Source organism: Zonotrichia leucophrys, chromosome 2 (genome assembly GCF_028769735.1).
Source record: "Zonotrichia leucophrys gambelii isolate GWCS_2022_RI chromosome 2, RI_Zleu_2.0, whole genome shotgun sequence".
In the NCBI taxonomy this organism is placed as follows: domain Eukaryota; kingdom Metazoa; phylum Chordata; class Aves; order Passeriformes; family Passerellidae; genus Zonotrichia; species Zonotrichia leucophrys.
Genome location: NC_088171.1, coordinates 7,462,589 through 7,483,978, shown reverse-complemented (window position 1 = coordinate 7,483,978; position 21,390 = coordinate 7,462,589). Strand labels below are relative to the sequence as shown.

General features: G+C 40.6%; 1 protein-coding gene across 7 annotated transcripts in view; it reads left to right on the top strand.

Annotated features, from left to right (window-relative positions):
- KMT2C (lysine methyltransferase 2C) overlaps positions 1-21,390 on the top strand; it is a 189,072-nt gene that overhangs the window by 14,058 nt on the left and 153,624 nt on the right. Inside the window, exon 1 of one of the 7 annotated variants that reach the window (XM_064703876.1) lies at positions 3,942-4,296. The exons of the other annotated variants lie outside the window; for them this stretch is intronic. The gene's annotated coding sequence lies outside the window, so the exon portion shown is untranslated. Of the gene's footprint in view, positions 1-3,941; positions 4,297-21,390 lie in introns of those variants that run through there. 7 annotated transcript variants of the gene reach the window in all.

Genomic DNA, 21,390 nt, shown 5'->3' with positions numbered 1-21,390 from the left:
GCTTTTAGAAATGGAGTCTGTCTCTAGAGAATGTTGTAGTACAGGTTAGAAATGAAGAACTTCCAAATCCCTTCAAATGCAGTAAAAAAAGGAGTCAGTCTTCTTCTGTTTAATCCTTTGGCATGGAAATTGGAATTTACAGAGAAATTATTCACAGAAGAGGGTGGTTTGAGTTGCTGTGGAAGCATAAAGGGATGCTAGAAGGTAAAATGCCTTTACATTTCAGTAGAATTGCTAGGCTAAAGGATAAATACTTGCATTTCCTTTTCTGCTGTTGTCCTTTTGTAGCTCAGTACTTAGCACTTAATCTCAAGTTGTTACAACTGTAATATTTTTAGAAACCTATTGAATATTTTGGAAATAGCAGGTCGGCAGGACTTGAGGGAAATGTTTAAGAAAGACAAACACATTTTTGAGATTCTTAATATATCTGTCTTTACATTTTAAAATCAATGAAGTAACAGATCAGATGTATGACCCAGTTAGAGTAACCAAATAATACTTCTGTTGAGAAGTCCATGTCTTTTATTTGTATATGTGTTCCATCTGAAAGTTTGATAGGAGTATATTGGAATTGGTGACTTGTTTTACTTCTGAATTTTTCTTGGTTGTTGTGAAGAAACATTATCTCAAAGTTAGGAATGTAAACAGGGCCTATCACAAACAGATAGTGCTGCTTTGCTCAATGTGTCCTGATTAACTCAAGAGTGGCATCCTTGAGTTAATCAATTTGAGCTTGGAAGAAAACAGTCCACCATATGTATAGACATAAGTTTTTATCTTAATCATTAAATCTATCACTTCTGTTGCTTATTTAAAAAAAAAAGAAGTCTGAGGAGAGACGACTGGTGCCATTTTTCCCATGTACATTTTCTTGGCAGAAGCATTGGCATAAACACTTCCTGCCTTGCCATTATGGTGACACACGTTTGTGGGGATGTGTGAATCAGGGCAGGGAGCTGCTGCAGACACAATTGCTTTGCCTTTTCTCAGTGTCCAGCCCTGCTGCTTCTTGCTGGGTTGCCCTGTAGCAGGTTTGGTCCATGTGTTGGGTTAATAATTCAACATTTGGCTGAACGGGAACAGTTCCGAGGCTGGGAGGAAGAGGTATGGGGTGGGATGAACATATAATCCTACTGAATGCAATTTATGGGCAGTTTGTGGAGAAGTAGTAATCAGTCAACATGACTGGTGTTGGACCACATCTGACTGTGCTGTAGTAAAATTACACTTTTTCCTTCCTAAGATTTTTATGGCAATTAATGTGCTCAGAGCAAAAGAATGAAATCTCACAGTTTGATGTGAGAGAAAATACATCCCCAAGAAGGGGAAGAACAAGGCCAGCAAATATGGCTTCATACCTGTTAGCTTGGATCTTGGGTCACATGAACAGAAGGGAGCAATACTGAGTAATTCATTTTTATTATTTTAACCAGCTGTTACTAAATTACAACTTGTTTGTGCTAGCATACTTAAACTTGTCAGGTGACCCATTACCTTCTAGGTTAGAACCCAAAGTTTGTAACAGTGTAACATGTGAAAATGCCTGCATGTTTAAGGTACAGCAGCACAGACAATCATGTGGATTGATGGAGGGTCAGTCATGCTGCAGAGGTATCACCTGGAATGATGCCACACCTGGGTTGTAGTGGAAGTTCATGAAAACAGGCAATTATGGGATAGATGACACAGGAAACTTGGTACTCCAGCCTTGCTTGACCTACTGTTAAATTAAACACTCCTTTAATTTAATACAGTTTGGAGAACACACAGCTTCTGTCTGCTCTTTGATATCTTTTTTGCTTGAAGAGGAGCTTACTTTAGCTAATCTGAGAATTATTGGTTAGAAAAGTGTTTAAACTCAGCAGAGATGGGTGCCCAACAGGGGCTTGTCCTGGCTGAGCCTGAAGGAGTGTGAGTGTGAAGGGGAATGGGGAAAGTGATTAATGGCTCAGCAGGGGCTTTGCAGTTCCCCACTTGTTGGTTGGACCTAGACAATCAACTCTTACTACAAAATAAACCCCTGACATCCCCCATCTCAGCTAAGGCTCAGAATAACATATTTAACCTTCTCATTGCAGCAGACTGAGTGTGCTAATACGTGTGGTTACAGAGATGTGCTGATAAGCCAGAGCTTGATAGCACCTTGTAGCCAAATATATTTATGTGTCCGTACCTGTACTAACATGGCACAATGGCTCTTATACAATAGTTACTTGTTTCAGAGTAAACACCTGGAGATTTTTTCATGTGAGTGCTTTCATTTTAAAATTTTATCTTCATCTTTGTAGAATGGGTTTGATAAAAACTTTCCTGTAGGCTGGGCACTTAGAACATGTTCCAGTTGAAAATGCAAGGAGAGGCAGCATTGGTCCACTCCCTCTACCTGGGTAGATCCCTTTCTGTGAATCAGTGTGAGATTTTGGATTTGTTTTGTTCAGTCCTAGAGGCGAAATGATATCTTTGATTTCTTAGGTGCATTGAAAATTTCTCTAATCAGTGCTCATAAGACAATACTGAACTTTCTTGCTTGTCCACCACAGATGGTGCCCAAGTTTAACTATGTCCAGCTGCAGCTCAGTGTGACAGAAGAGAATTTGATATGAAAAAAAATGTTAAGATGAGTGAGAAAATAGAGGTGATGCATGGTCTTACTTCATTGGGCAAACACGTCAGATTATTATTGTTGTCAATGTGTCAACCTGTGTCTTAGAGATGTCTGATACTTAAACAAATTTTCAGAAAACTTGAGATTGACAGAAGCAAAGCATTACACAACAGCTGCTTGGGGGTTTTTGCGTGAAGGGAAGTTGAACAAAGGTAGTTGCATTACTACTCAAATTGGCAGGACCCATTGGTTTGCAAGTATCTATCAATGCAAGTGAAGTGACACTTGCGTAATGTTTTCTTGATTTGTTTTTCTCTCTGTAGGAGAATAAAATTGGCAGGGAGCATTTGGAGGATTAGGAAAGAGCCATTTGTAGATGGACATTTGTCAAGCTTTGCTTTCTTAGCTTGTCCATTCCAGATTGTTTTGGAGAAGTGTAGAGCAGCCTGGAAAACGTTGCAGGGGCATGAGAGGGGGAGAGAAAAAAAAAGAAAACTAAAACATAAAACACTAACTAAAACCACAAAACTAAACACCGAGAAGTTTCACCTCAACATGAGGAAGAAGTTCTTTAGTTGAGAGTGGCAGAGGACGGGAACAGGCTGCCCAGGGAAGTCATGGAGTCATTCCAGACCCACCTGGGTGCCCTCCTGTGTCACCTGCTCCAGGTGACCCTGCCTTGGCCGGGGCTTGAGGTAGTTGATCTCCAACCAAAAAGGTCCTGTGATTCAGGGGAAAAAGGAGAAAAACAAACAAAAAAAGGCGATCCCCGGAGTCCCACGTTGATCTTTCACGCGTGAAACCCCGGTTTTCCCAGAGCAGCCCCAGCAGCCGAGGAGGGGCCGCCAGGAAAGCGGCTGGCGTCTATGGAAACGCAACTTTTGGTTGCGCCGCTTTGTTAAACGGGAAAGTGCGGGCGTGGGGGGAAGGGAGCGGGAGCGCTGCCGCCCGCCGCGCTCCGAGGGTGCTGCGGGCAGGGCCGGGGGAGCGGCGGGCGCTGCCGCTCTCGGTTCCCGGTCCGGCCCCGGGCTCTCCCCCGGGACGTGCGGGCCCCGCGGGGCTGCGGGGCGGGGGCCGGCCCGGGGGAGCCTCGGGCGGGGGCGCTGCGCCTCCGGCCGCCGCCGCTCCGCCTCCCGAGCGCGGGCGGCCCCGCTCCTGCAGCAGCGCTCCGGTCCGCACATTGGCGGCGCCCGGCTGCGTCGGATCTACTTTCTCTCCCTCGGCTCCCTTTTTTTTTTTTTTTTTTTTTTTTTTTTCTCTCTCCCTTCTCTTTTTTTTTTTTTTTTTTTTCCTTTCCCCTCCCCTTCCCCCCCGCTCCCCTCCCCCTCCGCCCTCCTCCGCCGGCGGCCCCAGCCTGGTTCGGGGAGGATCCCGGAGCCGAAGTTCCGCGGCGATCGGGGCTGTGGCGCATCGCTCCCCGGCGGCGCCGCCATGGGGGGGGCCCTGTAGAGCCGCCCGAGGCCCCGGGGCAGCGGCCGGGGGAGCGCCGAGCGAGCGGCACGAACATGGCAGACCGCGGGCAGCGCTGAGCATCGCCGTCTCCGCTCCGCGCTGGGCTCGGGCCCTGGCATGTAAATAACTTCTCTTCGCTCCGGATCGCACCGGTGCCAGCCCCTCCATTTTCCAGAGGGGATTTGCGAGCGGTTCCGCGGCGCTGGGCGATGTCGCGCAGAGCCAGTTCGCCGGGGGTGAGTACGGCTGGCGCTGAACTTCTTTGTATGGAGGGCAGGCGGTGACAGCGGGAAGGGGCTCCCCGGGGAGCGGGGACCCGCCGGGACCGGGCGGCAAACTTGGCGTGGGGACTGGGCGCCGCTGACACTCGGCACGGCGAATTCGACGCCGTTCGGTCAGAAAAAAACCCGGACCCGCGTCCAGACGTGGGTGTAGAGGTTCAAGTTACACGCTCGCCGGATAATCCGCGGCCGTTTACAAAATAAAAATAAGGAAAAAAAGGACGGTGGTGGGTGGGAGAAAGAACCACAAAAGCCCCGCTCGCTCTGACCCGGGCGCAGCCGGGCATCCGGTCAGCGCTGCCCTGGGTACACCTACACACGTGTGCCCGCAGATATTCTGTAAAAAATACGACTTTATATGGATACCTATAGCACAAGTATTTATTTTTACTTCTATTTTTTTTGTCACTTCCTGATGTAAATACTGGAGAGATGGAAAATGGAGATAGGATTAATTTTTGTTTAATATTTTGAAGTATTTCGTGCACGCTATTTCTGAAGAACGTGCCATTTTAATTTTGCATGCTTTCAAACCATACCTTTATAGTGTGAATTTTAGGTGACCCTCCCACTGTTTTAAACTGTAGTTCTAAACTAAGAGAGAAAAATAAAAACACTTTAAAAAATAAACTATGTTTCTAGCGCATAATGGATGGTCAGACCATCATATATGATGATTTTTGTGTGAGCAAATAGGTCATAAGTCAAAGTAAGTGTTATGTAACTGGCTGGCTTTAACAAACTTGGTATAACTGTAAAGAAAAAAACACTTTTTTTTTTTTTTCTTTGGGCGCTATGAGAGGCTGGCTATCCCTTTTTCCAGTGGCCTTACTTTGTAGCAGGTTGATTAAAAAAACCCACCCAGCATAACAATCTATGCTTTCGAAATATGAAGCAGTTAATTTGTGTAGTGTTTTGTATTTTCCTGAAAAACTCCTTCGGTCTTGTGCCTCATTGTGGGTACTAAACACTACACACTCACCAGTAAATCATTAGTTAACACTCTAGCTGGATTCTTACATAATTGAAAAACGTTCCTGAGTTAGTTTAGATTTTTGTTTAACTTCATTTTTTTTTCTTAGCATAGCGTTATTTGGCATAGAGCTGTTGAAAGATCTGAAGATCAGTATGAAAATGGTTTGGGGCTTTTTCATGTGAAGAAATAAAGCAGTAGTGGGTTCATACTCCTGTAGCAAAACTGAAACAACTGGGCAGACATTTAAAGGTTTTCTCAGTGGCTCTGTACAATGCTGGGTATTGAAGTGCACACAGCTCCTAAGCTGGAGGTTACGTGCAGGGGTCTTTGTGCTGTGTGTACATCATGGTGATGGTCGTGTGTGGTGTTTGATGCTCCTGCACAATGAAATCCACTTGCTACAGAAAATAACTGCAGCTTCCAGACTGCTGAGTGCAAATGTTTTAACCATCTACTTGTGAGATAGAAGCAGGAACAAGATAGACTTTTTTCTCAGTGCTGTGTGATCAGCTGCGTTTGAGTGCCATTCAGTAACTTCACTGATGACTACATTTGTTTTTAAAGGGTTTGGTTATGCATCTTTTACTACTTTGTTGTAAACGGCGTTTCTTTTTGAGAATATACTTGGAGTTCAAGTATCTGTAGTTTTAGTTCCTTGCCTCACTTACAGGTCATCTTTATAAACTGTTTTATGACTCTTCTTTTGTTTTGTCTGTTCTGTGTGAAGTATTACCTAATATTCTGCGAGCATTAAATATAGATGCTTTCAGGTCAGAACAGGTCAAAATATTTTTGTTTTGGTAGGAATACTATTTAATTTTGTATAATTATTTTGTCAGACTCTGTTGACTTATATTTTTTTTCTTCTTTTTTTTTTCTTTTTTTTTAAATTCTGTATTATTCTCTCCTAAGCAGAAATTCCTGCAGAGTTTTGGCAAAATATTCTTTGGAAGCTTTTTTTTTTTTTTTTGGAGGGGAGGACACGGGGCGGGGGGGATATTATTGTCATTTACATAATACACCAGCAGAAAGTAGTTGCATCATGTACCGTTTCTTAATGTGACCGTTCATTGGGCTTGGTTGAAAATGATCTCTTAAGGGTAAATGGCTGAGCAGAAATTAAAAGCAGCCATGTATTTGTTTCTCCTTTTGTTTCTGGCTAAAAGGACCATTCAGTATGTACTTTATGTGTATTTCCAGACTTACTGTATATAATTTATTCAACTATTTAAAAATAATGGTTGAAGTATTCTTTTCTCATCACTGCTGTCAAACCTTACGGCTTTGCAATTCTGGTTTCCTGTTCAGAAAGTGTGGATAGAAAACTCTTAGTATGGAGGAGTATGTACTTGGTGTGTACCCTTTAGTGTAGAACTCACAGCCCAAGAGGATGGGGGACTGGCTCTGGAGGGTTGTCAAAAACATATTCTAAACAAGCTGAAATACACTTTTTTGTTTTATTTATTCCAATTCTACTAATTTCTAAAGCTCCTGGAAACCCTGGGATATAAGGTGTTTGAAGAAGTCCTAAAATCCACTTTGACAGTGGGCCTTCAGCTAGTCTTTTATAATTCTGTCTTTCCTCTGCGAAATCCTTTTGGCATGTTGTGGTTCTCTGGCAGGATCCCAGCGTGTGATATCACAGATATCAGATGTCTCCTTGCCATCCATGGCATTTGCTGTGCCGCAGTGACGGCCGAGGTGAACCAGGAAATGTCATGGAAATGGGGTGGGGAGAGCCAGGAAATGTCATGGAAATTGGGTGGGGAGAGCCAGGAAATGTCGTGGAAATTGGGTGGGGAGAGCGTGGCAGAAGAGCTGTCTCGTGCCTCTGGGAATAGGTGAGCGCCTTCTGTTTGACAGCGTTCATGTCTTTGTGTTTGGTAATCTGATGTGGAATGTATTCAGCAAACAGATGTGGCTTTTAGTGGTCTTGACAGGCTTTTTTTTTTCCTGACATCTCAGATGGAGTTGAGTGGAGAAACATCACAGTTAAGCTTTGTCTTTTGGAAATATCTTTGATTAAAAAAATGAAGCATAATTATATGTGGCCTTCCTCGTAAGAATATTTTTTTTTCATCTCAGTGTTGAGGTCCAAAGCCAGGCACAAGCATAGATGATATCATGCATTTGGAGGATATTTGGCTCCTCCATAAGGTCTGCTGGAAGTTAGTCATAGCACTCTGTGTTTCTCTCTGTCAGGGAAGTCTCCCTCTTGTTTGTACTCACTGGAGAAATGTTACACAGTGAGTGTGGCTTGTGCTGATGGTGCTTTTGTAATACAGCTAGAAAATAAAAGATTTCACGCTGGCCTCTTTGTCCCATGTTTCCATCCTGATTTCCAAGCATTAAAAGGTGAATACTTGTGTAATGTTACTTAATTGGAAAAGATGAAGGCATGGAAGAAAAGAAGAGTCTGCATGTGTATTTATTTGTTTGTTTAGCCAGGACTTGCAGTTCTTGGGTATAATTCAGTTTCAGGAATGTATTCTTTGTTTTAGATGGAGCTCAATGTGTTCCTTCCAACCACACACACTTCCATGTTGTTTTTACTCTGGATCTTCCTTTTTCTCTCTCTTTTTAATTTAATTTTTTTCCTTAATTTTAATTTCTGGGCCCCAAATGCCCCCATGCTCTAAAAAGAGAAGGTGGGTTGCTTTTGGAAGACTCCATTCAGGAGGAAGTGCATGTGAGAGCAGGTTATTGCTGCCTGGTTTATATAGTTTATATGTAGTTTGTAGTTAACCAGTTTGCAGTCCCTGTTAGCATGTAACATCAGGTGCTATAGAGAAAATGGGACAAACTCTGAAAAGGGCAGTTTTGGGAGTAATCATTCCATGGGGGATCTGTTTGAGGTGGAGTTAGACCAGGAGGAAAGGGAGCTGTATTTTTTCCAGAATTCAGAAAACCTCAAACAGAATTCTTATTTAGGCTTACAGTTCTGCAGAAATCTGCTGCCTTTGAATCAAGTGACTTGTGAGGGTGCTGAGTTTAATACAATTTGAAGGTTTTTTTGAAGCAGGAGGAACAGGGTGAAGGGCTGTGATGTATTTGGTGGAACAAAGAGGATGGGGCAGGGGGAAGGGATGGGTTGGATGGGACTATACAGGGATGGTGTGTCTGGAGCAATGAGAAGAAATAAGGTTGGAGCTTTATTTTAGTCACCTTGCCCTCAGGCTTGAGTGGGGCAATTTTGTCATCATGGTTTTGTGGCACTGTTGAAAATGTATTTAGCATGCAAGAAGACACCAGCAGTGGTCAAGGAGAGTGGTGAGGGAATGAATGAACCTAGAGTATTTTCTAACCTTTTCAAAGGTCCTTGATCTGGGTCAATTAATAGGTGTGCTAGGTGTTGTCACTGCCATGTCAGCCTTGCCTTGTGTACAGAAGGTTTAGTCACAGTTGTGGCAGGAGTCATTCAGTGTATGTTCAGGGCTGCCATAAAATGGAGGGCAGGATGGAGCAGTGAGTACTGCTGTTAACCTTTGAGAGACTGGTCTCGTTGGAAGCATTTCACTTTGGCTTTGCAGTATTTTAGCAAAAGGCTGATAGCACATAGGAAGGGGTACAGGAACAAGGTAGAGGGCTTTTGGAAGCATCATGGATTTGCAGTGCTCAGGAAAGAGGAACGCAGAGTTACAGGAATATAATCTGTAAGACAGATGGGAGATGGAGGTTGAGGAGCATGGACTTCAGTCTTTCTCTTTCACCTTAATCCACCTTGGTGAGGTAGCTTGGCTGTAAGCAGTGCTTAGTCTTATGTGTATTTAGTTGTCTTTTCATTTCTCTTTCCTTTTCATCTTTGTTTTCACCTTGTTAAAGGAAGCTAAGATTTTTAAATTAAGAAAAATAAACAGTCTAGGGAGCCATGTGAAGACATTTTTATGCAGCTCCAGAAATAACAACTATTACTACTTGAAGTTTAGTTCTTAGAAGAAGAGAGTGATGGTGATGAAGTCTGGAAGATTCCTTAGGTGGTTTGTTTGGATCAGGATACAATCCTGCATTAACAAATTCTTGAAACTGGGCTGGGGAGAGCAGGTCTGCCTTGTAGATTTTGTTCAGGTATTTATTAGTCAACAAGATGTAGAATAGTAGACACATCTCTTTTTTTCCTCTGCTATATTTGTCCTCAGATAGTAAAATCCACCTAGAATGATGAAGAATGTTTAGCTATGAGGAGTTAGTAAGTTACTTCCATTTTTCAGAAGTGCATGTAGATATTGAATCTGTCTTGATGCCTGTGGTTCAGTAACTGAGATGGTTGTGTCAGTTTTCCATAGAAAGCTTTAGAATCCTGGAGCTGAACTGGTGAACAGCTTCTATTTCAGGCTATTCTGTTGCTTCCCTTTGGGATGTTTTGAAATCAGTTGACTCCAGTTTAGTTTGTTACCAGAAAGTCAAGAGTTCCTGGGCAGTGCTGTGCAGCCGGGGATTGCTGTGGCCAGTTTGATATCTGCATTCACCCATGTTGATGAAGGTACTTGGCTGCTGTTTCTCTGGTGAAAGCTGAGAGATGTAAAGGTTAGGGAGAGGTAGTTCCCCTGATCATTGATAGACCTACATACAGTTGATATCTAAACCATCCTATATTATATTTATTTCTTTCCTCATGGCTGCCTCATCTTCAGCATCTGCTGCTGACAGCCTTGCCCATACTACAGAGGAGTTTTCATTATTGATGCCTCTGGACCTCCAAATAAAGAACTGTCAGTGAATAAGTACTGTATGGATTCATTTAATTATTAATCAGCATGATGGGATATTCTCTGAGGTACACAATTCTGTTTCAAAGACAAGTCAAGTCAATAGAAAGTTTTCCATTGAAATAAAATAGTCATGAGAGTAAACATTCATCAGTACAAGTAAGAATTCGATAGCCTAGACTGTTCTGCACCTACTGTTTTGAATAGTGCTAACCAATTGCTGCTCTGCATGATCAGAAACTGTGGGGAGGAGGATGCTTCAGAGAAAAATAAACCAGGCATTGTGGAATAGTTTTTCATTCTTCAGATATCAAGAAAATGTGAGAACAGTTTTCTATCAACTTAGATTCTGTGAAACAGTGCTAAGCTGAAATCACAACAATTATAAATTGCATAAACTTGTTCTTGATTTCTCTATTATTCTTTTACTGGCCAATTAGTCATGTTTTACTCCCACTGCTTTGCAGAGGCTGGCAAGAATCAGAGTCATGTTGTATGCAGAAAAAAAAGGGGCACTTTAGGGTCACTCACAGAGCACTAGGTTTATTTCTTCCTGAGCTAGGTATGTATTTCATCCCTCTGAGACCCATCCTGCTGTCAGGTACTTGATTTCATCAAGCACAATCAGCATCTGGAAAACTGATATTATGTGTTCAGTTTTATCAGAGTGATGTAAGCTGAATAATTTTGCATGAAGTACTCCATATCTTGTCCTAGTACTTCTCACCACCCTCTGTGCCAGAAGTTTCAGGCCAGGAGGCAGGCAAAGGAGAGCTACTTGGTTTTCTTGGTAGGTAAGGTGCACATTTATAGGTGAAGAGCAGTAGATTTTTTTCTAGGGAAGGCTGTCTTGCCAGGCCTGCTTTGTAATGGAAAAGCCAGTGATGGTTGTGATCTCTTCAGCAGTTTATAATGGCAATTTTTTCTGACTACTCTGCAACATCCTCTGAACATGGAATTACTTCTGAGAAATTTGGAAGATGTGCTGTAGTGTAGTTAGGGGCAAAAAAAGCAGTGGTGGTGGGGTCATGTCTCTTAAGGCTCTCAGAGGAGCAAGGATTGGTGAGGGAGGTGGTTGCATTTTAGAGAGTTCAATTTGCAGAATCCTTTCAGTGGTTGCAGCTTGTACTGAAGGAAGACGTATCTTGAAATAATCTCTCCTGTAATCTCCTCTCCAGTCTTTCCAACAGCCTCTTAAGCCTGCTAAACTCATCAGAACTAAACTTTCTGCAGATCATCCTATACCCTGATTCTACCTGAGCAGCAAAAGTGAAATTTACTGACAGAGCTCTGTGCCATCCCAGTACACACACTCGAGGTCAGAACCACGCAGGTCATGGCATTCTGCATAATGCACTTTGTCTTTTACTAGCTTTCCTCATGAACATTGACCACATCCTTATGGAATAGATGGATGAAATTAAGCAACTTTTAGGAATGAGGAAGAACGTACCAGCAGTCAATGAACACCAACTATTTTTCATAAAACTCCTTCCTTGGCTCTTTGGTCCTGGTATTCAAAGATACTTGTCAAATTCAATCAAAAAGATGAGCCTGAGTGCACAAAGTCAAGACTTTCTCCAAGGTGGGGGGCAGAATAACCTTGCATGAGTCTCTCTTGGTAGGCTTTAAGTGACCAGAAGAAGCAAAAAATTATAAATTCCCTATATAAAGGTAGGGTTAGAATGCTCATGGATTGGGTATTATTTCAGATTAGAAGATAGCAAAATGTCAGGTGATTATATTTACAGGACATGGATGCTTTAACTTATTTCTGATGTTGTGCAAGAAATTTGGTGACTTAGGAGCATCCATTGATCTGCTAGAAGAGCTTTATGTTGCTTAAATACAAGAAAAATAGGTGTACTTTGACAGTGAAAGCATCTTGTTAAAAAGCATGATTGTATCACCTGAAGCTTGCCTCAAGGTTGTTGTTTTGCTGTGGTAGTTCCCTGAGTAAGGGATAAGGTATATGACCTTTTCAGTGCAGTATGGACAAAGATCCTGCATGGGAAGGTCTATAGGATGATTGGACATTTTCTTTCCTTTCCCCCCCATGCAGAACTGAATCTCTGGAAGCCCACGTGGGAGTCTCTGGACTCAGAAATCAGGAACCAGTCTTTTGGTGGAATGAAAATTCAGTAAACCACAAAAAGCTGCATAGTCACAGGTTCAGTTTGCAGAGTACAGGATATTAAATACAAGGCTGGAAATAAAGTTCAGTGTTGCTAAAGATGAACTTTTAGATGTGGCAGTATGATGAGCTCTCTTGATTCAGAGTCTATTTGTAAAATAATTTGGAGAAATTACTTATTTCACAACAGCATCTGTGCTGGGTCAGGTCAGAGATGTGGATGTTCCATCATCGTGTTTCCTACAGTGGTTAGAAGAAAAGTAAGACAAAAGTAATTTTGTAATGATACTTCCCCAAACTTCTAATTGCAGGAGATTGGGAAAGAATTATGGGATTTTGGGAATCAAGGATGGTATTGCTCTGTTAGATCTGTTGAGCATAAAAATCTCCTTAGAATGTGTCCAGCTTATTCTCAGTCCCACAAACTTCCAGTGTGCTGGGCATGGGGTTCCACAGTTCAGCTGCAGAGTGTGAGAACAGCAGGCTTTCACTTGGGATTTTCTGTGTGGTAAGTGTTGGAAGAGACAGTAAATGCTGATTGTATGATCACCTTTTCAATGTGAATTGTGGTTATAGTTGTCAGGATGCATGGAAATCTATGTGTGGGAAATCCAGACTATGTGCTTTCCAAAGATGTGTTTGACAGTGCTGGGGCACATCAGGGAAATTTTATTTAAACTGAAAAAAATTTGTATGTGTGTAAGAGGACTGCGTTTTGAAGGCAGTAAGAGACAAATAGTCCAGAAATCCTGCTTTTGGAGTCTATTAGAGTTCTTCTTTCTGGTTCTTAGGGCAGGAAATCTTTCAATTTTTTGCAGCCTTGAGGAACCACGGTATCTTGTTTTCTGATGTTAAATGTCTATTGCATAGCTTAGGTTTTGATTCATTCTATTAGTTAAATAATATTTGTATTTGGATAATGAACCTGTTTTTTATATAACCTAAATTGACTTAATTATTCTGCTTAATATGTCTCCTGATAGAACTGGTTATTACTGAGTTAAGGTTTCACACTTGATGATGCTGATGTCTGTGGATCTACAGACCTTTTAAACCCCCAGTGTATTAATGCTGTTATCAACCAAAGCTGCTGCAGCAGCTTTTATTTATTTTTCCTTCCTCAGGGGTACCGTAGAGGCCAGTTGGAGCATTAGCCACCAAATGCCAAGGTGGCTGAAATGCAGCAGCATTTCAGCATCTAATGGACCAGGTCACGTGCAAAGCCTCATTAAAATATGATTAAAGTATCCCCTTTTGTTTGTTCTGTGGAGCCAAGCCCATGCTGGACCCTCCATTATGTTTGTGCTGTGTGCTTGGAAATGCCTCCTGGTTTTTGTGAGGCTCCTTGTTCACCCCCAGCCCTGTCCAAACCTCTGCTGGAGAGGCTTTCCCTGTTCCTCTGCCCTCTTCCACCCACCTCTGATTAAATGCAGGGAAATGAAAATGGTGTCTGCTTTCATTTAAACATAATCTGCTAAAGACAAATATGAAGCTTCTGTTGTTGTCTGGGGGTGTCTCCTGCTTTCCTGTACCTTTGCTTTTTAACTGCTGAAGACTGGGGTGTGGGGTTTTTTTTTGTTTGTTTGGGTGTTTTTTTCCTGGTATTTAATTAGTAAGCTAGACTTGCAGTTAAAGAACTGGCATAAATTATGTTGGTAATTTGCCATGACCACCTGTGGTAGTACATAAGTAATGAGAGAATAACAAAAACTTACAACTAAATTAAAAAAAATAAAAAGGATTTTGTTACGCTTTCTTACACAAGCCTTCATAGCTCGTCTGGAAGCAGTGAAAAATGGGCTGTTCCTTGGGTTTATTTTTTGTGAAACATGGAAATCAGTATGCTTAAAGCTAGAGACTCATAGCATGAATCCACAAATTTAGTTTGTATCTTTGATCACATGGAACCTTGACAGTACCCATGGACAGCTTAAACTTAGAGAAACATGGTGTAGTTGATTAAGTGCTGTGGTCAGTGCAAATGACTGGAGAGGGACAGCAGACTTCTTGTAGCCACTGGAATTTGAGCAAATGAAGAGCATTATTTCCAAATCAACATGTTGCAGAGGAAGAAGGGATAGAAAATGCTATAAAAGTTCTTAGATCTGGCTTTTCTTTTGACACTCTGTGAAATCAGATGATTTGGCACTTGTAACTGCTGTGGGTAAGAGGCGTTCATAAGAAATAAAATAAAATGTATATGTGGCAGTGGTGGGGGAGGCGTCTGTTCTGAAAACATCTGAGATGCTGGAAAACTTGTCCCCAGTGGGAAAGAGAAATTGCATAGCTGGCACTGAGACTCGCTGCTTATGCTTATGTGGCCATATTTAGAAAAGGATCAACACTAGGAACTGAATTATTAGAGAAGTGAGTGACTGGAGGGATTGAACATAAAGGAAATTATTTCTATCTCGCTTGTTTGTTTGAGCTGGGCCAGACGATGCTGTGGGAGGGCTGCAAACTCCAGACTTGCTGCCTGTGTGGAGTGAATCTGGAGATAAATTTGAGGAGGTCAAAGCTTATTTGAGCCCAAGCTCCTCCCTACCTGGCTTTGGAGGTGGCTGCTGCAGGTAGAAGATGAGCAGGAATGGAAAGGACCCTCTTGACTTGGAAAAGTCTGGAAAGAATGGATGGAGTGAGATGGAGGCACACTGTGCTGTGGGAGGCTTCTGGTTTCAGTACATCTTGCAAACATTCGTGTGTATAAGTAAAGCAAACAACAGCCAATTAAAAAAACCAACACCACATTTCAAAGAAGTTGTATATATAAAAAAGAAAGCTGTCTTATTAAAAAATGCTTGTCAGTAGAGCAGCACAGTTCATCACAATTATTTGCATCTATGTGGCAGTTTTAGTTTATTGTGGGTTTGTTGCAGAGCAAGAGATTATCTAAATTAATTAATTTGGGGTGGGGGAGATTGAAACAGCACTTCTAAGGAGATATCCAGGAGGAATGCTTTCAAAGGTTTTAGGAGCAGTTAAACTACCCTTCCCCCCCTGCTTTTTTTTTTCTTCTTTTTTTTCCCTTTAAGAAGTGGTTCTTTTTGTTCCAGTCATCAAGACTCATTTTGAAAGACTTATTTTTCTGGTTTTGGCAAAATAGTTGATCAGCGCGACTGGCAAGGAACTGCTGTGGAGCAACAAAGAATTTCTGTGTAGCTCCAAACTCTGTTTGAGGCCATCTTGGAGCTGTTTGTGAACTGGAGTAGAAACTCCGTGTAAGAAAGGCCATTCAAGTTAAGTTGCACGTTTTCCTCCCCAAAATTAGCATAGCAGAATACTTCACTGCAGTGTTTAGAATACTTTGTACAAGAACTAACAGTAAGTTGAAGATCGCTAACTGAGGATCTGTAATGATGCCAACTGACTTCTTTTTTTTTTTAATGAAAGCTTTGTATACATAACAGGATGAGTCATCACTGGAGAGTTCTGAAAGTGTTTGGCATCCCGAAGAATCCTTTTGTGTGTCTCTGCCGCACAAAATGAGTATTTTTGTCATGAAACTCTGCCTTAAGAAGTACTGCAATAACTGCAAGCTTTAGGGGGAGGTTTTCTAATGTGGCTTCACTTTCTATTATTGTTTTAAAAATATTTTGGTATTCTTAGATCTTCCTGAATAATAGGATGGAAAATTCTAAATACTTTGTTGGCTGTTATTTTTTTTTCTATGATGCAGCTTCAGGCATACCTCTATTATAAATTTGTTTTTGAAAGTGTATAATAGGAGTTTACTGTTTTCCTTAGATTTAATGCAAGTATTAAAAATCTGATTGTAGGAGAATACTGTTAACTCACTTTGCTTTATTCAAACATGGTGCCTGTAGTAAACTGATAGTAGCTGCTTATGTGAGGTATATTTATTTATGTACATTTTCTTTTGATACATTTGTCATGTTGAAGAACTGCTTAGGCTAGGTAGTTTTTGTTACATCTCTTTGAAATGAATCTGTTCTCTCAAGAAAGTTTTTCTTGATAAAAAGGAAACCTTTCTTACTGAGGTGTAGGTGAGTAACGTGTCAGACCACCATTGTATTTGGCCCATGATTTTCCTCATGGTGTGAAATTTGGTTCCTGTAGTCTTCCATGTGTGTACAAGGCAGCAGAGATGGAATTTTGCAGCTGGTGCAATAGGGTAGCAAATTTTATTTGAGATGTTTAGGAGTGGATGACATTTTTCAGAGATTTTTTTCACCCTGCCATTCATTCTGCAGCATTATGCTTTCTAAGATGTGCTGTCACTAATTTTAAAAATCAAATCCATTGATGGATTCTTTCTTGTTTTGGTATAGTGATGGTATATTTACTAGCTAGTAGGTTCAGCAGTTTTAATTTTTATGATTTCTTTTGAGTGAACCCAAATATAAAATTTATGGCCAAGGAAACCTGAAAGAACACAATTCTTCTCAGAAAAATTCATAAAGAGCTCACCAGAATTTGTAGGATTTCATAAAAAAAAAAGCAGCTTTTATAAGAGTTTAGAATTATATAGGCTTTTCATCTAAATGCTCTGAATTATGCTGATAACAGAATGTATGAAAACCAAAGGGCTTTTAGACAGTCCTTGACAAACTACACAGGTTAATTACTCAGCCCTGCATGTGCACGTTGTGATGGTTTTGAGTCAGGGTCTCATACTCATATATTTTTATTTTCATGTGCACATCCAAGGCTAAGCATGTAAACAGGCTTGCATTTGACTTGGAGGAGGAGGAAGAGAAATGTGTTTAGCTAATAAAGTTTATATTTGGTGATATTTTGTATTAAGCTTAGCCACAATTTCAGTGGCATTGCTAAGAAATTCTGTTTAATGGTAGAACACTTTGTCAGTGTTACTGTTTTATTTGTTAAGTTCTTATGGTGTGCATTACCAACTTAGTTATATTCTGCAAGAAATTAAGTGTTGGGGTGTGCTAATGTGGGGTGTGTCTAATGAGACTCATGCCCACGTTTATTTTTGTTTTCCAATAGAAGCTAAACCTCAACTTCTGATCTCATTTTTGGAAGAAAGAAACCCTCTGCATATCTGCAGATTGAGATGTAGAATTGGCTGGAAGAAAATAAGGTGTTGGGGTGTGTCTGTGTGTAGAGAAGGTAAAATTTTTGGTGTTACTCTTAACTTCATTTTCCTGGCGTGTTCTCAGAGCTTTCATTGGAAGGATCTCTGCTTCAAAATACTGTACTGTCCCCAACAAAACATTATTTCCAGCTGTTTAGATGAAGAAAGTTTCCCTTAGGGACCCTAAACCAAGCATGTTACCTTTACTGTAGGATCCAGATACCAAGAAGAAAACCAATTATTTGTCCCTTTATCAGATGACTTTATGTGCTTTTTGTGGCGCTTATGAGGCCTGGAATTTCTGAGAGTCTTTATTTGGTCTTTATCCTTTTTAGCTTTGAGGTTGACATTTCCTTTCGCTATAGTATAGATTTAAATTATAAACTTGTGCTTTTATCGCTTTGCAGTGATAAAATTCTCTATAGTTTAGAGAATTCTTGATAATGCAACTTGAACAATTTTAACCTGTTGAAATAATTTGAGATTTTAAATGGTTTAGATATGCAGAAAAAAAGACAGGTTTGGTATAGTATTAACATTTTTATCATGTCAGTAACATATAGCAGCAATTAAATATCTCCTGGTGTGCCCACATCTGCTTTACTTGTCAGTAAATCAAACCTTCCATGTTTAGGTGACACACTCAAGAAATTTAATTTTTTATAAGGAATACTCAAAACTACCCTGATACTTTTCAGAAGCTGAGATCCAGGAAGCCAGCTTTGTGTTATCTTTGTGAGAATTTTGTGCAAAAAAAAAAAAGTCTAAATATAACAAAAAATATGATAAAAAATAGATTGCTTAACAGCTGTCTAAAGAATTCATGTTGTGATGTGTTAGTGCCGAGCTTTTAATGGTAAGGAAATAAGGGTTAATAATTAATTTTAATTATGGTACTTGCAGCATAGTTTACAAAATGATAGGTGCAGATAGTCTGTAAATGTTTTTTGGAAATTTGTAATGAAAAATCAATACAAACGGAGCTGCAATTCCGGTGTGTTTGAAATTTGTGGTATCCAAGGGACAAGGAGGGAAAGCCATGGAAAGGTGGGAGCTGTGTGGAAATAGTTAACGGCAGACTTGGGGATTAGTGCTGGGCTGGCCTTGCTGTTAATGAGCTGGAAAAAGGTGGGAGCAGCGAGTTAATGGTATTGACAGACAGCGTGGAGGTAAATGGATTTGTCAACACAAAGAGGGAGAAAATGGAGAAGATACGGGGTAGGAATATACAAAACGGGAGAGAAGGAGGTTCCCCCCAGCCTGCTCTGAGGGATGGAGCAGCCACCTTTGATTGAGTCAGTTCGGGCTGATGGGTTTTCCAAGCACTGCGCTGATGAGTGAGAATCTCCCAGTAAAATAGCGCTGAAAGGGCACAGCAGATAAATGAATGGGTTTTAAAATCGTGTTTTAATTACTTCAAATACATGATGAAGATGAATACGTTACTGTTTATTTTGCAATTACACTGTTGAGATAACAACAGCCATGTCCACAACACAGTGCTGCTTTGAGACAGCAGTTAATGTTCACACCTGAGTTTAAACAAATGCATCCTGGGGAAAAAAAGTGTTGTTGGTAAAATAGAGTAGTTAAGAATGAAGCATATTTAAAACTAGCAACTTTCTATTTATATGTTAAAAATATTAAACCTGTTTTATCTTGTAGATGGTGGTGAAAATGTAATGGTAGGCAAAGATTTTTCTTCTCTTTCTTAGGAACTTTGAAAACAAAGTTATACTCAGAAAAGAGAGGGCAATTTTATAAAATAGTGTTTTCTAGTGATAGTATCTGTAATCCACATCGGATGAAAACATGTAATAGCTATTACCATCCTAAATAAATAAATAAAATTATCCACTCTTGAACCATCCCAAATGTAACCTCAGCTGCTCTGCAGACACAAACATCGAGACTAGACTAGCTGCATTTACCAGCTGTGTGTAAGAGCTACACTGCACGTAAAGGGATTTCACATTTTATTATGTGGGAGGGATGATGTCAGTTTGGTTGATTATGCCCCTTTCAAGCTGCTGTGATAATTACCTGCTTGTTACCAGAAGTGTCGAACCCATTTTCAGTTCTTGTTTGCTTTTGCTGTCATGCCCTAATTGCTACATAATTTTGTCCCTGCCAATTACTACCTTGGAGTTGAATTTTACAGTGAAAAAGTTGTAAGAAGCAATAAAGTAATTGTTTTTTAGATCTTGTAATTTCGGTAGAATATTTTATTATGCTACAAAGTGTATTGAAATACACACTGCTTGCTTCTGTGAAATCCCATGGTTTGCACTGAAATGATGGCAGTGTGGAAGGTGTGACTTTTGGGCAGATATGGATACTTTTTGTTTTAGAAATGAAGACATTTGCTGTGTTCTGTAGAGGCAGGAACTCTTAGGTTTGGTGGGCTTTTTTTATTCTTTCCCTTCCTTTTCATCCTTTTATCCACTTTGTGAGTTTTACAAGTTTCCTTTGATGTAGGTATTAGGTCATCTGATGTGTTCCTTTATCCATCGTTTTCTATGAAGATGTAATGTAAATGGATTTCTTTAAAGGTGCTGGGCTTAACAGTGTTTTATACTCTGATTAAAACTATTTGTTTGAATTATTCAGTGGAATAAAGCCTGCAGTAATTGGTTTAAGGACTGGCTGACCAAGCACTTTGTTGTCTTTGGGAACTGTCATCGCTTTGCTTTGGGTTTTTTGGGTGGTCCTCCAGCAGTGAAGTCTGGTATTAGTCAATATTAATAACAATTACTGCTGTTGAAATCTGGATATGGAATGACATGGATGAGCACAGGGAAGAGGCAGAAGAGCAGTTAAAATGCTCTTCAGAATAAGGAGAGGGGATGATGTTGCCATGTAGAGATTTAGGGATGGGGTTGCAGTCCAGAAAAAGGAGCATTTCTGGCAAGAGATTTGAAGAGTGGGATGTTTGTGGCTGTGCACTGAAGCTCTGTTTATCATAGAGATTGTGAGATTTGCTGCTGCCATTTCAATGTGATTCAGATATCCATGGCTGAAAGACCGAAATATTGGCAAAAAGTCATGAAAAGGACCAGAGATTGTAGAAAGCTTGGAGAAGATTGCTTTGGGGAGGAAGGTAGAGATGCTCAGTGTGTTTGTTTATGGGGGTGGGGGATTTAAACCCAGAAACCAGTAGTAGTTAGAGAAAAGTGGATTATATCTCTGGCAGAGAAAACACTGAGTTCTTAAGGGATCCCTGATGTAAGAGGAAAAGGGACAAGAACCAGTGGTTGAAAGCTGAAACCAGAGAAGTTGACAAAGGAAATGAGCACGAATTCAGAAGGAGGAACAAACGACAAAGGGAATGGCAAAGTGAGTGGCTTTCTGAAAGATGGGCTTCAATCAATTCCGGTTATTGAGTGATGGTTAGGGATATTGGGCTGGCATGGATAATGATTCTGGCATTGTGTCCACTGAATCTGTGAGCAGTCAGACCTCTGTTCTCATTGCACTCCCTGTAGCAGCTTTTCCAGGGATGGTGTAATGAATGTTGAACACCTTTGTGGTTGAAGATCCTTTTCAAACGTTATCTTTAATGCATTGATTGCAAAAGACAAATGGTTTCTAAGGTTCTGAAGCCAAGGCATACTTCAATTGTAGTTCTTTTTGTTAGCATAAAGGCTTTCAGATACTTCAAGGAGAAATTTCAGTGTGCAAAAATACTGCAAAAAAAAATGCAGAATACTCTTTAAGAAAAAAATAATTATTTTAACACTGTTGTGTGGCTGTGAGTAGGAACTGCTCTGTCCTGTCGTGACACCAAGGCAGGACTTGGATAAATATGAGTGGCTTTAGGGCCATTAAGTTTCATGTATGTGCTTTCCTATTTGTGTCATCTTCACAAGTGGTTGCCAGTATAGCTCTTTCAGAGCTGCTCTGCCAGCTTTTTATACCTGAAAGTACTTCTGAAACGTTTGATTAAGATAATTTTTAAGGCTCCATGGTGTGGTCTGGTGAGTAGAACTGAATTTCCATGCTGTAAATGTTAATTAGAAGCATATGTGTATATGTAAAAAGCAAGCTGAAATAAAAGTATAAATATCTAAGAAGCTGTCATTCCAGAAGGTCTGTGCTCAGAAAAGATTAGGTAAATATACAAATAGTCCCATTATAAATCAGCTGCAGTATCATTTCTGATTATTTTCATTACTTT